Source organism: Electrona antarctica, assembly GCF_951216825.1.
Source record: "Electrona antarctica genome assembly, chromosome: 24".
Lineage (NCBI taxonomy): Eukaryota > Metazoa > Chordata > Actinopteri > Myctophiformes > Myctophidae > Electrona > Electrona antarctica.
In genome coordinates, this window is record NC_136803.1 from 24,487,660 (window position 1) to 24,506,721 (window position 19,062).

At 43.8% G+C, this 19,062-nt stretch overlaps 1 long non-coding RNA gene across 1 annotated transcript; it reads right to left on the bottom strand.

Annotated features, from left to right (window-relative positions):
• Window positions 1-6,722: 6,722 nt before the first annotated feature.
• LOC306917455 lies at window positions 6,723-12,211 on the bottom strand. The gene is made up of 3 exons (XR_013789185.1): window positions 11,960-12,211; window positions 8,184-8,322; window positions 6,723-6,821 (listed from the first exon to the last, which is right to left on the bottom strand). It is a non-coding gene; the product is annotated as an uncharacterized lncRNA (long non-coding RNA).
• Window positions 12,212-19,062: the final 6,851 nt, after the last annotated feature.

Sequence of the window (19,062 nt, forward strand, 5' to 3'; positions counted from 1 at the left end):
TACTGTTGACAGGCCGTGTGACTGAATATTTTCCGCCTCAGTAATTATACACTATTATAATCTATCTATAAATGCACCAAGTCTCTGTACGTCTGTCTGTACGTCTGTCTGTCAGTCTGTGTGTAATCCACGTAACTCGAGAACCGTCTGCCCCACCGACTCCAAATTCAACACACACGTTCCACACTGCAGGGGGTGCAGTGGCCGGTGTAGAGTCGATTCGGACCACCGGTTGTCCAGAACCGCCCCAAAAAGGCCTCTGCCTGGGCTCTGGACAGGGCCCCTGCCCAGGGTCCATATCTGGATCTGGCCTGTTCTGACATCATACTGACGTCTGCATATACTTCACATGTGGGCATGCCTGACAAAGAACTCCATATATGGGCATAAAAGGGACACATTCATAATATCTGGGTGGGGCATTCATTTCCAACTTGCATCGTTCCAAGTAGGCCAGTGACCAACGGGCACCGCTGTAGAGGCCCCAAGGGCACCGCTCTAGTATACTGTACACTAATACAGAGAGCAGAGGTGTTGCAAAGGCCTACTGTAGAGTGTTATATGGGATGTCTTTATGTATGGTTTATCGATATTGCTACTGCGTAGAACCTCATTAGATACTCTGATATAATTAACACAGTGGATGCGGGAGAGGGATTTCTACGTGGTTCAAATCTCAAATGTCACGTGCGGGAAGTGGATTTCTACGTTTACCGCATGTTTTTATTGATTACTTTCAATCGTCTTTCTACACACCCGGGCACTTTATCAACTAGCATCGGATGATAGCACAACACTCCGATCACGTGATCGCAAAAAAAAAGAAAAAAATGCCTCACCCCCTCCCTTCCTGAAAACAGCACGAGGCAGCCCAGCCCCCGTATTGTCACTCACGTAAAGACTGGAGACTCCCATGCATCTCGGGGCAACATAATGGCTTCATAACCAAGCTGGCTGCAGTCTTCTTGTTTATCTTATAATATCTTTGTTTCAGGGAGGGGAGGGCTCTCTCATGTGACTTTCAATGGAGGGAGGGGTTGTGTGTGTAATCTGATCCGAGTGTGACTTCAGTGTCTCTGAAAAACCCATGTTTCTATGTCATTGGTTCTCAACCTTTCCATGTCAAGTACCCATGGAATTATCTGTATTTGGCCACAGACCCCAATCTGAAAATGTTGTTCCAGGGACCTCCCAGAAGCAAAGATTTGAGTTCAAAACGCTCTGAAAGAATATATATTCAAAGATGTGCGCCACATTTTCACGATTTAAAAGCAGATCTACAAGCTCTTGTAGATCTGCTATTTTTCAATAGCTAAAGCATAATGCTTAAAACACCAAAAGGGGTTCCCGTTCAGAATGGGCTTGGCCAATAAGATGGCGAATGTTCGATGCTAATAGGTAGCTAGTAGCCAAAAACCTCTGTTTCCGTATCATGGAGGAATAACTTCAGGAGGCACCTCCTAGCGGACAGAGGTTTTCCAAAATCCCTCAAATCACTAAATATAGCTTTAAATGACGATGATAGTTAAATAGAATCGTAACTGTGATGCATATGTGGCTTTGTTATGGTCCAAAGGTACATTATAAGATGTAGCTGACACCCCTGATCTACACAAACCCAGCAGCTTGTGAGCACTTTACTGCACCATCATTTACTGCATATCAATGAACATAATTATTGCATGAATGTTAATGCATGTGGACACACACCGATGCTCATATTGTACTACCAGTAACCTATGAGCTGGAGGGAATAATGCAAGATAAAATAAAAAATCACACCTGTGTGAACTGAGTGGTGTAAGGTTTTATATAGCATGATCAGCTCCCTCCTGGTCAGGAGGGTCTGGCTGGGGTCTGGTCAGGAGGGTCTGTCTTGGTAAAGGGCAGCCGTGATCTAATATTCTCTTGGTGTTGAACAAGACTTTGTCTTGCGTCTCGTCTATTGGGCTTCCCACCGTCTTTAAAGATCTTTGGTTTCAAAGGTCTCAAAGAATGAATGGCCTTCAGGTCTGATTCTGGTAGGGTCGTCTTCGGGTCTGGTCAGGAGGGTCTGTCTCGGCAAAGAGCAGCCGTGATCTAATATTCTCTTGGTGTTGAACAAAACTTTGTCTTGCGTCTCGTCTATTGGGCTTCCCACCGTCTTTAAAGATCTTTGGCTAGGTAGGGTCGTCTTCTGATGTGATGATTTGTGACCATGAAGTTGATTCAGCTGGAGTTTTTGTCCGATGTGAGGTATTATATAAGGTAAGGTATTATATAGCCTGATCAGCTCTGATCTGACGTAATGAAATCACACCCGGATGTGATTTCACAACTGGCTTTTTTTGTGCAGAAAAAATGAGCATGGTTGCTACGGTCATCCAGTTCACCCGGGTGTGATTTAATTACGTCAGAAATTATTTTGAACATAGCAACCATGCTCATTTTTTTCTGCACACAAAAGCCAGTTGTAGGAGTGGTTTACACCACTCAAAAATTCATCATGTTGAATAGAAAATAACATCCATACACAAGATACAAATTAAACTCCACAAGAAACTATTAATGGGTATTTTATTGTCATGTTGATAGTGTCAGATTACACATGTAATTCCTCTGCTTTTGCATCATTGTCATCCTGGATTAGACTGACTGATCATTATGTCTTAAACTAAAGGCTTTTCGCCTGTATGAGTCTTCATGTGTGTTTTTAGATTACTTGTGTTAACACAGCCTTTACCACATACTGTACAAGCGAATGGCTTTTCACCTGTATGAATCATCATGTGTCTTTTTAGATTACTTGTGTTAACACAGCCTTTACCACATACTGTACAAGCGAATGGCTTTTCACCTGTATGAATCATCATGTGTGTTTTTAGATTACTTGTGTTAACACAGCCTTTACCACATACTGTACAAGCGAATGGCTTTTCACCTGTATGAATCATCATGTGTCTTTTTAGATTACTTGTGTTAACACAGCCTTTACCACATACTGTACAAGCGAATGGCTTTTCACCTGTATGAATCATCATGTGTGTTTTTAGATGACCCACCCGAGTAAAGCCTGTACCACAAACTGTACAAGAGAATGGCCTTTCACCTGTATGAATCCTCATGTGTGTTTTTAGACTACTTGTGTTAACACAGCCTTTACCACATACTGTACAAGCGAATGGCTTTTCACCTGTATGAATCATCATGTGTGTTTTTAGATGACCCACCCGAGTAAAGCCTGTACCACAAACTGTACAAGAGAATGGCCTTTCACCTGTATGAATCCTCATGTGTGTTTTTAGACTACTTGTGTTCACACAGCCTTTACCACATACTGTACAAGACTTTTCCCCTGTATGAATCCTCATGTGTGTTTTTAGACTACTTGTGTTAACACAGCCTTTACCACATACTGTACAAGCGAATGGCTTTTCACCTGTATGAATCAGCATGTGTGTTTTTAGACTACCCGTCCGAGTAAAGCCTGTACCACAAACTGTACAAGAGAATGGCCTTTCTCCTGTATGAATCCTCATGTGTGTTTTTAGACTACTTGTGTTCACACAGCCTTTACCACATACTGTACAAGAAAATGGCTTTTCGCCTGTATGAGTCATCATGTGTGTTTTTAGATGACCTGTGTGAACACAGCCTTTACCACATACTGTACAAGCGAATGGCTTTTCACCTGTATGAATCAGCATGTGTGTTTTTAGATTACTCTCCTGAGTAAAGCCTTTACCACATACTGTACAAGAGAATGGCTTTTCACCTGTATGAATCATCATGTGTGTTTTTAGACTATCCATCCGAGTAAAGCCTGTACCACAAACTGTACAAGAGAATGGCCTTTCGCCTGTATGAATCCTCATGTGTGTTTTTAGATTACTTGTGTTCACACAGCCTTTACCACATACTGTACAAGAAAATGGCTTTTCGCCTGTATGAGTCATCATGTGTGTTTTTAGATTACTTGTGTTCACACAGCCTTTACCACATACTGTACAAGAAAATGGCTTTTCGCCTGTATGAATCATCATGTGTGTTTTTAGATTAACCGCCTTAGTAAAGCATGTACCACATTCTGTACAAGTGAATGGCTTTTCACCTGTATGAATCTTCATGTGTGTTTTTAGATTTCCCTTGAGATTAAACATTTTGCCACACTCTGTACAGCTAAAAGGTTTCTTCCCTGTGTGACTCCTCATGGAGTCCGTTTGTTTCGATGATTTCAGGTCCTTGGACAGCTTGCGCTGTCCTCCCACATTTTGTGTGTTTTGTGATTTCAGTGTGTTTAAAGCTGACTGATCTCCCCTAGTCTCCTCCCACTCATCACTGTCTTCAGTGTCACAATCAGAACAGTGTGAAGAGAGGCGCTGGTGGTCACTAGTTGGTTGTGATGTTCCACAGTCGTCTACATCAGCTTGTGTTTTCATGTGTTCGGTTGAGGTGCCGGCTACAGGCTCTGTCTCTCTGTTTTCATCATCTTCTGCACTTTTCACTGCTAGTAATGTCAACGCTGCTCCACCAGCCTCTTCTGGTCTTTGAAGTAAGTCCTCTTGTTCCTCTTTCATCTCTGGAGCTTGTGGTTCCTCCTGGACCAGCCTGGAGCTCCTCTCCTCTTCAGGTGGAACCTCCTCTTTACACACAAGAACGTGCAGAAAGTCTACAAAAAAACAAATACAATGTGTTATGACCCTTATGGTCTAGGAGCAAAGGCCCTGCAAAATATTCAAAAAGAAGGACAACCAGATTAGCTTGTAGAGTGGCTATTTTCGGTGTGGGACCCCGTGATATGACAAAGGATATATTTGGCTTTACACTTCAGGCTTATTTTGTCTTATGGCAGCGTTGCTCGCTGAAAGTATCTGACCTACAAGCAAGCTCACAGTACGTTGTGATGAGACACGCTGTGGACTTTATCTTTCGGCAGAGCACTGTCGTCAGAACTTCTTTGGTACCGTCATGACGAGGTAAGGCAACAAAGGTGTAAGAACGAGACGCCATATTATCGATTGTAGCATATTAAGTAGCCTACCACACCCGGGGTGAGCATGTTTTTTAGGGGCTTGCGTTCTTGTATTCTTGCGTTCTTATCGGACCCTACAAACTCCTGCGTGCTCAGATCAGCCAACGCAGGGAAGCGCGAAGTACATTCACTATTAACGCCGGGACAACTCACAAAATGGAACAATATAGCCTGTTATAGGCTACAGCTAAACGCAGCAACTCACTGTATATATTTATATTATATTTTTTGTACTTGATTGGGTTTCGACTATAGTGAAATTAGAAAAGCTTCCTGTGGATAGGTGCTGAAAAATAGCACTCGTGCAATATACAATTTAAGCAATAATAATAATAATCTGGTTCGTCTAATGTCATTGTGATGTCCATGTCAAATTAACGGACAGAACATAACAGCAATTCCTACATTGCAGCTAATTGCAATGTGTTGTGAGCTTGTGGATTGACTATTTCAGGCAACTGTTCCCCCCACAATATACTGTAGGTTCAAATGGTTAAACCTCAAATGAAGAAGCTGATTAAAAGATAGTCAGAGATCTGTCATCTTACACAGTTCAGACTCACAGAGCCATTTCTAGACACCTCGTCTCCTACAGAGACACACCATGAAAAACTGTTTGAGACCTACTTACTGTAAAGAAACATGGTGAACTTATATTGTCAAGTTTACTTTCTCATTGCATTTGTGCAAAATATGATGTTGCTTTTGTTTATGGTAATAAGAAAATAATCTTTCTAAATGAAATTTGAGATATATTCCAATGATGGATTTTCATATTGGCATATTATCAGTGTCCTGATATGTTTTGCCATTGTTATTGTAGTGAAAATAACTTTAAATAAGACATTGTTGCAGCCCGACAGAACAGAAAATAGGAGGAGAAAAAGGAAGAGCAAATTAAACTTACTGAGGTGTTGGTGGTCTTTAGGTTCCTGTTTAATAGAAATATCTTCAGGTTCCTGTTTAATAGAAATGTCTTCAGGTTCCTGTTTAATAGAAACGTCTTCAGGTTCCTGTTTAATAGAAACGTCCGTGGCTGAGTCTGGAGAGTTCATCTTCACCTGCAGTCTGGACTCCACACACTGGTCTGAAATGCAGCAAGTGAATAAGGACTTTAATAACTGGAGACCTAGTGGAGAATACTAATAACAATAATAATTATTGTTATTAGTATTCTCTACTAGGTCTCCAGTAACCTCGCCTCACCAGGCTTTCCACCACCTCGGAGGAAAGCCTGGTCTCTGTTTCAAAAATCCGTATGATCCGGTCGGGAGCGGATGATATTGTTACGTCATGTAAAGTCAGGAACAATCTAACGGAACTTTTATTGAGAAAAATCGGTTTGAGGGAAAAGGAAGTTGCCACCCCGTTGTTCCTGCCTGTCGACTACAAAAGAATACTACAACATGAAGGAACAATATCATCCGCTCCCAACAGGATCATATATACTAAATGAAATGGTGCACAGGCTAGGTCTCCAGTGAGAATAAAACTGGCCTGCCATCCACTCCCATGTTAGAGAAATTTCTAGAACACTCATATTGGAACACCCCTTTCCTGTATCGTTCCAATTCACCCGAGACCACCATTCAATTTTCAATGGACTTTAACTATTGAACTGATCGGTGGATTTACAAGCAGTTTCGGTTGCAGCAGCAGCTGTTATGTGACAATGAACACCACCTTGAAGCTGGAAAAGAGAGAGACTTACTGAGGTCTGGCTGCTCTTCAGGTTCCTCCTGTTTCACTGAAACAGGTCTGGCTGGGTCTGGAGAATTCATCTGAGCCTGCTGTCTGGACTCCTCCGAGTCTGGAAAGAAACCATTGAAATCCCAGAGGAGTTTAGGATTAACTAAGACCAGAAACTCCTCTGAACTTGAATAATACATAATTTATTTTTGTCGTGGATGTACGTAATGTATATTTATAAATCTGATAACGCTGAAGTTCACTTCCGGTTCATTTCCGCAGGGGCGTAACTAGCAAGCAACTGCGTTGGGACCCAGAAGCAAGGGGGCGACACACGGCCGCCCAACCGTGCTGACGGTAAAATAAAATTATAAATACAGACAGAGATGCAACTAGAAAAAGTGCCCCTCGGGGCACAGGTCTCCACCAAGCCAGGTCAGGTTGTGGCCTCCTGGTGGCGCTATAATAGGCCAATGTGAAAAGGGTGCCATTTCTTCATACGCCTTTGATGGCAATTGGATGATTTGAGGCATTTTGTTCCAAAAATGTGTTTAGCAAAAATCAACCTGTTGGTGGTGCTATAACAGGCCAATGTGAAAAGGGTGGGATATATTCCTCAGCCTAGTAAGAAAATGTGTGAAAGATTTCACGTAAATTGCATGCTGCGTTCATGATTTGATGGCTTTTGTTCAAAACGGGGCAATCTTGCAAATTGTGAAAGCCAATTATAGCCAATTAGGATGGAATATGAAATATCGAACAGATCCGACTTGAACACATGACCATAGAGATACTGTGTAACGATTTGTGAGATTTTTGGACAGAATCTGGAGGAGTGATATAAAAAAATGTGTTTTTACAAAAGTTGGCCTCCTGGTGGCGCTATAAAAGGCAGATGCGGAAAATGCAGGTCAAAGGTTTGTCCTTGGCCTCTAGGGAGTGTGCATGCAACGTTTCACGCAGATCGGTGCAGTTTTAGGTAAAAAATGTGAAAAGCTGCCTCATGGTGGCGCTATAACAGGCCGTTCTGGAAAATGTGGGGCAGAGGTTCATCGTTGGCATCCAGGGAGTGTGTGTGCAAAGTTTGGCATCGACCGGGTTAACGGTGCCGGAGATTAGCTGTTCACAGACGGACGGAAGGACGGACACACACACGGACGGAGTGCAAAACATACTCTCTCCCCATGCCTTCGGCCTGGTGGAGACAATAACAGTTGAGTTGACCAACGTTTGGCGGAGCCTGGTGGTGGCTGCTGCTAGCACACAGCCACACACCATAGGCACACACGTGCCTCGCGTTGGAAACGCTTAACTGCATAAATATAAATAGCCGTTGTTGGCAGTCAATGTTTGTGCAGCCACCCAGATGTAAAATAGACGTGGGCCGTGAGAGATTTCGGCAGATTGTCGCTATGGAAGCGATTAAATGTGCAATAGCTCATGGCTCACATGTTTAACTAGCTATAAATAAAACAGTACATACCCATCCTGTACAACTTTACTACAGGTTGCAGCTTTGCATGAAACAGTCCCTGGTCCATCTCCCGCTGTTCCACTGACCGTGCTGAATATCTTTTGGAGGCCATCTCTCCTGATGGCGTGAGATCTCCTTCTGTGGTGCTCTGTGGAAATCACCAACAGAAAATAATGTTTTAGTTATCATTCAGCTTCATCTTATAGCTGTTTTAACATTTAGAGTTCAATTTAAACCAAAATGAATTCAATATATTTTAACATTTCCTATCAAATTAATCTGCACTACAAAAATGAGAAAGACAATACTAAAAGAATAATGCCATACATTCACTCAGCAAACTAAAGGCTCGCTTCTGCCTCAATTAAAATGGCTGCTTAGGGACAATTTGATATTTTACATATTACATGTGAGCTTGTAGATCGGCTATTTTAGGTTTGAAAGTCCATATATTAGGTTTGGTGGTCCAAGTATAAAGGGTTTAGTGGTTAAACTGAAGTGTCATTGATACATTCCAAATATTAAAGTATTCTGCAGCACCACTGGACTTGTGTCACGGCACCACACTGGACTAGTCACTGTAGGTTCATAATTCATATTTTTCATTCAATACGTACACGTTTCATTAAATAAAATAACCAATTGACCAGCCTCTAAGCTGCATGTGCGACATGATGTCGTTAAAACATTTGCTCCGCTAGTTTAAAAAAAATCACACCCATGTGAAGTGAGTGGTGCAACTCCGTGTGGGGGTCCCCGGAACATCCAGACCCCCAGGAACGCGGTCAGGGTGCCGGCCCAATTCCAGCGAGCCGCCCGCGTCCGAAATGGTTGAGAAATGACCATGTGGGGGTCCCTCTACTCTACTGTACTGTATACTGTAGCCTACTGTAACACCCCAAATCATCATATTAAAGAGTGTGTGTGTGTGTGTGTGTGTGTGTGTGTGTGTGTGTGTGTGTGTGTGTGTGTGTGTGTGTTAGGGATGTCGGGGGTTAACCGGCTAGCTGGTTAGCCGACCGTTAAGAGTATGCTTATCAGCTTTACGGTTAATTTGCATAATAATAAATGCGTGTTCTGATCATAAATCCCTTTATTTTAGATCGTTTTTAGTAATAGTACAACATAAACATTACAGAGACTGTAGTTGTCACTGTACAATACTTTAAAACAGTTGTCATGTTGCACACATGCCTAAAATTGCTGTTATTTGCGCCGCCCAGCTTACACTCCAGGCTGCATGAACAGAGCTCGGGCGCCGTTTTCTGCCCCCTCAATGTCCCAAAGTTCTCTGTTGTACTTCAATGGCTAGTTGGCTACAACGGTAGGTAGCTTTGCGGTAGTCAAAACTTAAGCGAGTGACAGTGAGACGAGATTAACACAACATGTCGACCGTATCAATGCAGAGACCTACTTGGCCTTATTAAATCCATTTTGGCCTGGAGGGAGAACGTTTACAGCCGCCGCCGCCGCTTCCTCCTCCAGTCCTCCTCCTCCTCCACGGCTATCAAGTTAGCCATGTGCTATCGATGTTTGAGGGTTTTCTCGTCAGCGAAAAGTCAACAAACGGAACACGGTGACATGCATGCTGATCTTCCTTAATAATAAAAAAGGCTTAGCCCATGCGTCCAGTGGCTTTATAGGTATAGGCTGCTCAGATTTGGACTGGACTTATTTATGTTTTGGACTAGAACCGGCGGACCTCTGTACTGTAGACGCGCAGATGCATGCATGCAGATGCGATGCGTTGTTTATTGATGATTAAGCCTACAACAATTTATTTATATTGTTAAATGTTGCTTTTTTGTTTGTCTTTTAAAAAGGAGCATAAATAAATGTATACCATTCGTCTACCAACTTTAATTATGTAGCCTATACATGCATATTACATTTGGGGTAGCCTATTAAAAAAACCAATTAACCGGATAATGCCATCGGCTCATTATATAGATATGTTCTAGTTACGCTCTTAGCTTACGCATGTTTCATAAATGCATTTTATATATGTGATGTATTCCCATGCTTTTGTTCTTGCCTAATGTAAATTGCTCTGGATTAAGAGAGTCTGCTAAATGCCTAAATTGTAAAATTGTAGTTAGGAAGTAAACCAAGTGGACCTTAAAGGGTCTGTAACAGAGAGTGCAAAAATGGAACCAAATGGACTCTCAAAATTGATTTTACAATAGAAATTAAAATAAATAAATAAATTGGGGTCCCAGAGATATAAATGGATAGATAGTCAACATTACAGATTACAGTATCATTACAGGTACAAGGAATGGCAATGAAATCAAATTGGATAAAAAAGGGGGTCAAATATAAATTTTGAAGGAGTATTCATTTTTATTGCGAAATTGTAATTGCAAAAAGGTGCCATGATCCGAGTAATCGTTTAAATAATCGCCAGATGAATCGATTATGAAAATAATCGTTAGTTGCAGCCCTACTGTACATCTTGGTATAATGGCATTTCTATGACCCTCAAGAAGAAACTAAATTGGTTAGAGTGGTCCTTAAGTTGCATCCTAGAACTCATCTTCTCCCTGCCCACTTCACCAGTCTGGGGTGGCTTAAAGTGGAGGAGAGAGTATTTATATCCTCACGCCTAGACTACTGCAATGCCATATACTCTGGGCTCACCAAAAAAGCAATAGCTCGCCTACAAATGGTACAGAATTCTGCAGCAAGACTGCTAACAAAATCACTGCTAAAAACCCACCTATTCACACAGGCTTTCCCCTAGATTTATTGTATTGTCTCATTATGTGGAATTGTTCTATTGGTATTGTGTATTTATTTATTTTGTGTAATTGCTGTAACGTTGTTGTTGTTTTATTTCAGTAATGTGCCTCTTAACTGATGTATTGCCTTTTTATATGCCACTGGAAAGCACTTTGTAACTCTGTTTTGAAAAGCGCTTTATAAATAAAGTTTATTTATTATTATCCCAATTTAAAATGTGTCTAGTTCACAGGATTAGAAATAATGTAGCACCCAAATATTTCAGTGACTACTTTTCAAAGGTTAGTGATACTCACAGGCACTACACCAGAGGGAGCCCTACTGATTTCAAACCCTGCCATTTTCACAGCAATATGGGAAAAACACCATTCCTATACTCGGCAGCAGTTCAGTGGAATGGCTTGCCTTCCAGCCTCAAGGTGATCAGTTCCTTTGAAAACTTTAAATCCACATTAAAAAGATGGTTGGCTGATAACATGTCCTAATTTATAATTTTAAGTATACTGACTTTTTGAGTGTAGAATTGATAAATGGCACAAATGAAAAAAAGAAAAGGAAAAAAAAGAAAATAAATCCAGTGTTATTGGTCAGTTGTATTTGTTCTGTTTTGTGTTTTTGTTTTATGTTTGTTTTTCTGTCTCCTGGAAAAATACAAAGGTGTTTTTGTTTTTGTGTCTGTATTGTATTGTTGCTCCCCTTCCCGTTTCCCCAAGAGGACCACAATGGAAACAAGCCTAACGGCTTTCTTGTGACTATCTTTTTTAAATGTATTTTTAAATAAAGTAAACAATCAATCAAGGTCTGAATAATAATCGCCAATATATAATAATATAGGCTAAGTATCCTATAATCTAAGTAACTAGTTAACCAAGATTGTGACAAAAACAGAGGGAGAAAGGAGAAGAAAATAACTTGTTTTTTACTGGGGTAACTGGTTGTTTATGAGCACATTTACAAGCAAGCAGAGAAATACGATTGATGTTCCATCTTAAAAGACGAGTCAAACAAAGACAAACGAATGAAGCACAACGTGAATAGTTTACCTGCTGTGTTTCAGTGGTTGAGCTGCTAACAAACGTCCTCCTGCTGCTTAACGACCATACTGTTTTGAAACGAAACGTTTTTACTTTTCTTTGTTTGTTAAAGTGTCAACCCAGATCCCGGTGCCCTGCGGGGGGGACTAACGATGTCGGATCTTTGGTTTAAACTTCCCGAAATGTAAAAGTGTGCATCAAAATGCCACCGCACAGTCAACACACCGCCATGTTGTTTTCACAACTGCATTGTGGGTAAAGGTCTTCTTCTTCGTTTTTTGGATTTCCGGCTGTGTGGAAGCCGCGAGGCGTATTACTAAGGTATTACTGCCCTCCACAGGTTGGGAATATAATGTCTCCTTTGGCATCCTCAGTGAATCATTATTACAGTGCCCACCCGAACTTTCCCCTTACTGATATTTTGGTTCTATTTTTCAGCCGCATTTGGCTGAGACAGGGTAAACCACCAACCCCTCTCTCAATGTGTTGTCCAGTTCTTCAGCACTTATGTCTTCCACATTCAAAAACATCCTTGCTGCTTCCAGCACCATCTTTATGTAACCCCTAGAGGGAGGCAGAGGTTAAGTGACAGGGGTATTTAAAGCCTTTCTGAGCAGGCAGGTAGCAGGTCCGAAAGCTGTGGGGCCCTATGGTGGGGCCTCACAACACTGCCGGTAGCGCGTATATAGGGCCCAATCCCAATTGCCTCCCTCAAGCCCTGAGCCCTGAACCCTCATTGACTTTAGTGACGTCAGCTGTAAGTGCTTGAGGGTGAGAGGTTGCAAGGGCGCCTCCAAATTGTTGTGAAAGAAATGGGACAGCACTTTGAAGATGAGTCCGCCATTCATGACACTTTGCATCACTTTATAAAAACTGTCTTTATTCACAGTCAGTACCTACCTACATGCTTGGCCTATTTATACATGTCTATCACGTCTATTTTGGTATTTAAGCTCATTGTTTTATTATTAGTTTCATAAATACACTTTCCTGTGTGATAGGGGTTGTAATATTCATATATAATAATATTCATTATAAATTACATTTCCATATTCTTTTACTTTGCTCATTAGTCATTTCTCATCATGTTTCCCTTATTATTATTATTGTTGGTCAATGAAAGCCTTCAAAATGTACCGACATTGTCTTCAGCTAGTCTGCTGAATCCCTACTCCTAATAGCTATATCCACCTCGGAGGACAGTGGTCAAGACGGGCAGTGTCGGTAGGCCAATCAGAGGCAGGCGGGGCGTTACCATGCCTATGCTCGGACGCAAATGAGATTCACGTGTTCAAAATGGACCATTTAAAGATGGCGTCCACCACTATGCTGAAACAAATTAAATAAATATTATACTAATATCACTAATAAAGGTACAAACTTGATTGAATTTCACTTTCACATGAATTCCTGTCCAGGATATCTGAAAACAGAGATTACACACAAAAGAACCCAGGAAAAGTGTTTCTAGTGTCCTAAACATCATTCAAATAAGATCAGGTGGTGTCAGGGGTGAAGTGGCTTTTAATTCTAGTGCCTGTTTTATTTCTTAGTCATATAATTCAACATTCTGTTATTGTGTGTTCGTGTAATGGGATGATCAATTAATGATTAATCCAAAAATATATGATGTAGTATTTGTTAAGAGAAATTTCAATGACTGATAATGTCCTTCAAATACGTGAGGTGTCTGTTTTTTCGATTACTTTTTTCATTTATTTTTAATAATTATTTTGTAATTGTTTATGGATCCTTGTTCTTCTCATTTCCCCTCCAAAAATATATTTAAAAAAAAGTAATCAAACTAACACGGTCATTAGAAAGACAACATGGATTCTGCAGTAACCACACTTATCAGGCAGCCTCTCTCAGAAGCAAAATAATCTACATCCTACTGACTGAGAAACAAATCAAAGATTCAACCATGGTTTTGAGGTTCGTTTTCTGCTCGAAGTGCCTGCCCTGGTTTGTGAACATCATGTGCAGTTACTTCAACCACCCTGCCCTGGACGACGCGGACCGCTGCAGTTATTGTCCAAGGGTCCTTGAGAAAGACTCCAAACCCCGAATTGCTCCCAGTGGTTGCCACCATTGGTGTGTGAATGTGTGAGGACACTGGCGTTGACTGTTCGCCGGCACGAGAATTTAACCAAGCGGTGATGCCTGTTGCAATGACCTTCAAGGTATCCTGCGTCACTATAGTCCCCTATGACTACCATAGGCACCACTGGTACCAGCCAATTGACATTGCTTTTTTTGGAACTTTGAAGTTGTTCTTCTGCTCTTCATATGACCACCACGGCCCACGCTCTGACTATAGGTGCGCTACCCGTTCAAAACATATCAAAACTAGAAAAAGTGCCCTTCTGGGCACAGGTCTCCACCAGGAGGATAGGAGTGTGTGTGTGATGTTTGGCAAAATGTTTAGGAGCAATATAAATGTGTGTGTGTCTGTGTGTGTGTGTGTGTTGTAGCGCCACCATGAGGCTGATTTGAAAACTGTCATGTGGCATTTATTCCAAAGCCTAGTGGGAATATGCATGCACAGTTTGACCACAATCGGACGCTGCGTTGAGTAGTTGTGGCGATTTGTACAAAACGGGTACAAAGCGGGCTACTCCTGAAAAGTTGAGAAGCCAATCGTAGCCAATGAGGGTGGATTATGAGAAATCAAACAAACCCGTCTTGATCACATGACTATGGAGAGCATGAGTACCGTTTTGTGTGAAATTTGGATAAAATCTGAACGAGTAATATTAGAAAATGTTTTTTACATTTGTCGGCCTCCTGGTGGCACTATGTGAAAAATTTCAGGCAAAGGTTTTTCCTTGGCCTCTAGGGAGTTGGCATACAAAGTTATCCACAGATCCGTGCAGTTAGAGGTAAAAACACTTTTCGGCCAGTTATAGCGCCACCATGAGGCTGAGTTGAAAATGTTCATGTGGTATTTCTTCCTCGGCCTAGTGGGAATGTGCGTGCACAATTTCCCAGAAATCACACGATGTGTTCACGATTTGCAGCATTTTGTTTAAAACTGAGCACTCCTGCGAACTTTGGAAGCCAATCTTAGCCAATCAGGATGGAGTCTGAGAAATCTGAAAGACCTGTTTCGTTGAATGGCTCTAGAGAGACTGTGTACCAATTTGCATGATGTTTGGACAAAATCTGTAGGTGTACTGTCCAAAAACTTGTTTTGCACAAAGCGGCCGGCCTCCTGGTGGCGCTATAACAGGCCGTTTTGGAAATTTTGGGGCAAAGGTTCATCATTGGCATCCAGGGAGTGTGTGTGCAAAATCCGGCATCGACCGGGTTTTAAGGACAAACTTTTCGGCTATCCAGCCTTCATCAGTGTGATGGCTGATGAAGGCTGGATAGCCTTAATTGTTCAAATATGAAATAAACTTTTTGAACTGCAGTCTTGGTGTGTGTGACCCACTACCTTTATTTTAAGTTGTTCTTCTGGAAATCTGTCTTGAAAGTAAAGACTTGAGTGGGGTCTGAACCCACAACCTCCAGATCATATAGCCAGTGTCCTAACTCAGTCAGCTACTTCCTGCATGTAACCTTGCATGTAACATGGCCATGACACCAGTCAATGAAATTAACACAGCACACAGAGACAAGTTTGATATAAAACCCTTTTTTAATGTTATCATTGATCATCGTCATTCAAATAAACCTCTCAGCAATGCACTCGCACTTCATGTCAAAAAACAGACACTCCATTGGACACAACAGTAGCATGATATACCAAATATAAAGACGAGAAACGATTAAGGCAGATCCTTTCACATAAAAAAGACAGTTCCACAGATAAACTCTGAGGGACCAAATGAAAAAGGCACATGGTATATAAAAAAGATTTACCATGCAGGCACATTAGGGCGGGTGGGGGGGTATATAAGGGCGGAGACGGGGGGGGTGGGGGGGGTGGTCTCAAATCGGTCGGAGACGCCTCCCTTATCTACAACCCGAAAAAAGACAAGAAAGAAGACCATTACTGCATCAAAAGTAATCAACAAACTGTACTATAAAAACGGGTCAAAGAAAGAGGCAACATTTTTGAAAATAGGCAATCTACGAGCTCACTGGCTGTAGATGTATTCACAATGTATCTGTGGAACCGAGTCAAACTAAATGTCACGCCTCAACTTCTACAATTCCAAGTGCTTGTCAGGGTGGGGGTCCTCAGTTCAAATAGGATTTATTTATTCATGTCATTTCGGGGGATTGGGATTGGGGGGGTCACGGCCTGCAAAGGTTGAGAACCACTGATCTATAGAAAACATTGCAATAGGCTCAGTGTTGAGATATGTACTGCATTGCATGTGTGAAATGAACACGGCTTGGGGGAATGCTAATGCTATAAAACAACAATGACAGACAAACAAACAAACGCACAAACAGAAAAATTAAAAACGGCATATTGTATTAGTCAATATAGCGTTTTACATATATTTGCAGGGTTGTTGATTTGTAAAACAGACAAACAAAAAACAAAACAAACGGGGGAGGGTTCTTTACTATTATTCTTCTTTGTACGCGGAATTGTGAAAGTAGACTATCTACAAAGTCACAACGCAACTCACAATGCCACACGTCCACTTTGCAGATTGTCTCTATTTCTTTCTTTTTTTTATTAACTTTGTCAAATTGACACATTTTGAAAATATACCCCAAACACCAGGGTTAACACGATTAACATATGTTTTGTTTTGTTTCAAATAAAAATAAACATGGGATAAAAACATATTTCCAACTGGACATAAATAAAATAAAAAGTATGACCAGAGGGTAGGGATATCAAAAGCACAGGCAAAATAATCGTCGTGATCAACAAGGTTCTGTTTGATTTCTCATACTCCATCCTGATTGGCTTCCAAAGTTCGCAGGAGTGCTCCGTTTTGAGCAAAATGCTGCAAATCATTAGCCTGGCTTGGCCAGTCTCATAGCGGGGATTCACTGAAGATTCTTCCCCGCATATGCGGGGAGGAAACATCATTGAACCCTTGCTATGAGTCTGGCCGCGCCAGGCTAGCAAATCATGAACACGTGTATGTGGTGAATTTAATGCCATTATTAACTGCGTAGTTTTACAACCTGCGTCGTAATTACACTTCACCATAGAATCTCATACGTACGTACTTTTACAGAAACGTACGTCTTTAGAAGGACCTACGTGTTATTTGTCCCATTGTAATCCAATTCACACGTAATTTACAGTTCCTAAAATTACGAATAAAAAATCACGACTAATGAATTCATAAGTACGTAGGTACGTTTCATCCATTACGCCCATCCATTTCTTACTACTAGGTACGTTTCATCCATTACGCCCATCCATTTCTGATATTACGCCCATCATTAAAGTCACGTATCACTCATTACGACCATCTCAATATAGGAGTCATTTTGGCAGTAATCTACCATGGGAAGAAGACGTACGTAAATGGACCAATCAGGGAATGGGGGCGGAGCCTCCGGTTGTTAAGGGAACCGGCACCCCATCTCTGAGGAGGACACCCGCCCTGGTCCCCGGCCCTATCTCGGCCGTCCCTGGTCCGTTTCGGACGGGGGGAATCTCGTTGGAACCGGGCCGCCGTCCCGGACGCGCTCCCGTCGGTCTCGTGCCCAGGTGGGGGTCCGCGGGGGGTCCGCGGGGCATCTCGGCCGTCCCTGGGCCGTTTCGCACGGGGGGAATCTCGTTCGAACCGGGCCGCCGTCCCGGACGCGCTCCCGGGGGTCTCGCGGTGCCCAGGTGGGGGTCCGCGGGGGTCCGCGGCGGAAAGGGGCCTACGCGAGGCCCCGTAGATCTGCTGTTTTCTGGGGTTGGAAAACTCTCAACCAGGGCCTGGGAACCAGGCACCTGCTCTCCGCCGGTCCCCTGGGGTCCCCTCGTATGGCGCCGCACGGTGGCCACGGCGGGTACTGCGACGGAGGGGAGGTCTGAGCCCTGGGTGCTCACAGGCCCAGGCACAGACACCATCTGGGGGGAACTTCTGACCGAGGCCTCGGCCTGGTCGTGGAGACTGCTCTCCAGGGGTCCCTTGGGGTCCCCTCGTATGGCGACGCCCGGTGGCCACGGCGGGTACTGCGACGGAGGGGGGTCTGAGCCCTGGGTGTTCACAGGCCCAGGCACAGACACCATCTGGGGGGAACTGCTGACCGAGCCCTCGGCCTGGTCGTGGAGCCGTGGAGCCCTCGTATGGCGACGCCCGGTGGCCACGGGGGGGTACTGCACACTGGGTGTTTGATCCCAGGCACAGACACTCGAGGCTGGACCTGGCCCCTGTTCCCACGCCTGGAGCCACACCACCACTCAGGCACAGGCACCCAACACCCAACACAGGGACCAGGGGCTACACCCTGGGGACCTCTGCCCGGGGGAGGGCGCCCACACCCGGCCATGCACTACCAACGAACTCCGGGGAGCACTTCCAGGGGGACCCGCGCTCCGTGGGTCCCCGAGTACCCACCTTTAAGCACCCCTCCTGGGCCTTAAGTGGTGGGGTCCCGCGGCCGAAAGAACCGCCCGCCCCTGGGACTCCTCTATACTTAGTGCGATTTAGCAGACAGGCCCGGGGAACCAGGCGCTCCGCCCGTCCCCGAGTACCCACCTTTAAGCACCCCTCCTGGGCCTTAAGAGGTGGGGTCCCGCGGTCAGAGGGACCGCCCGCCCCTGGGACGCAGATAATAATGGCATTAAATTCACCCCATACGAGTGTCTGTGCCTGGGATCAAACACCCAGTGTGCAGTACCCCCCCGTGGCCACCGGGCGTCGCCATACGAGGGCTCCACGGCTCCACGACCAGGCCGAGGCCTCGGTCAGCAGTTCCCCCCAGATGGTGTCTGTGCCTGGGCCTGTGAACACCCAGGGCTCAGACCCCCCTCCGTCGCAGTACCCGCCGTGGCCACCGGGCGTCGCCATACGTGGGGACCCCAAGGGACCCCTGGAGAGCAGTCTCCACGACCAGGCCGAGGCCTCGGTCAGAAGTTCCCCCCAGATGGTGTCTGTGCCTGGGCCTGTGAGCACCCAGGGCTCAGACCCCCCCTCCGTCGCAGTACCCGCCGTGGCCACCGTGCGGCGCCATACGAGGGGACCCCAGGGGAC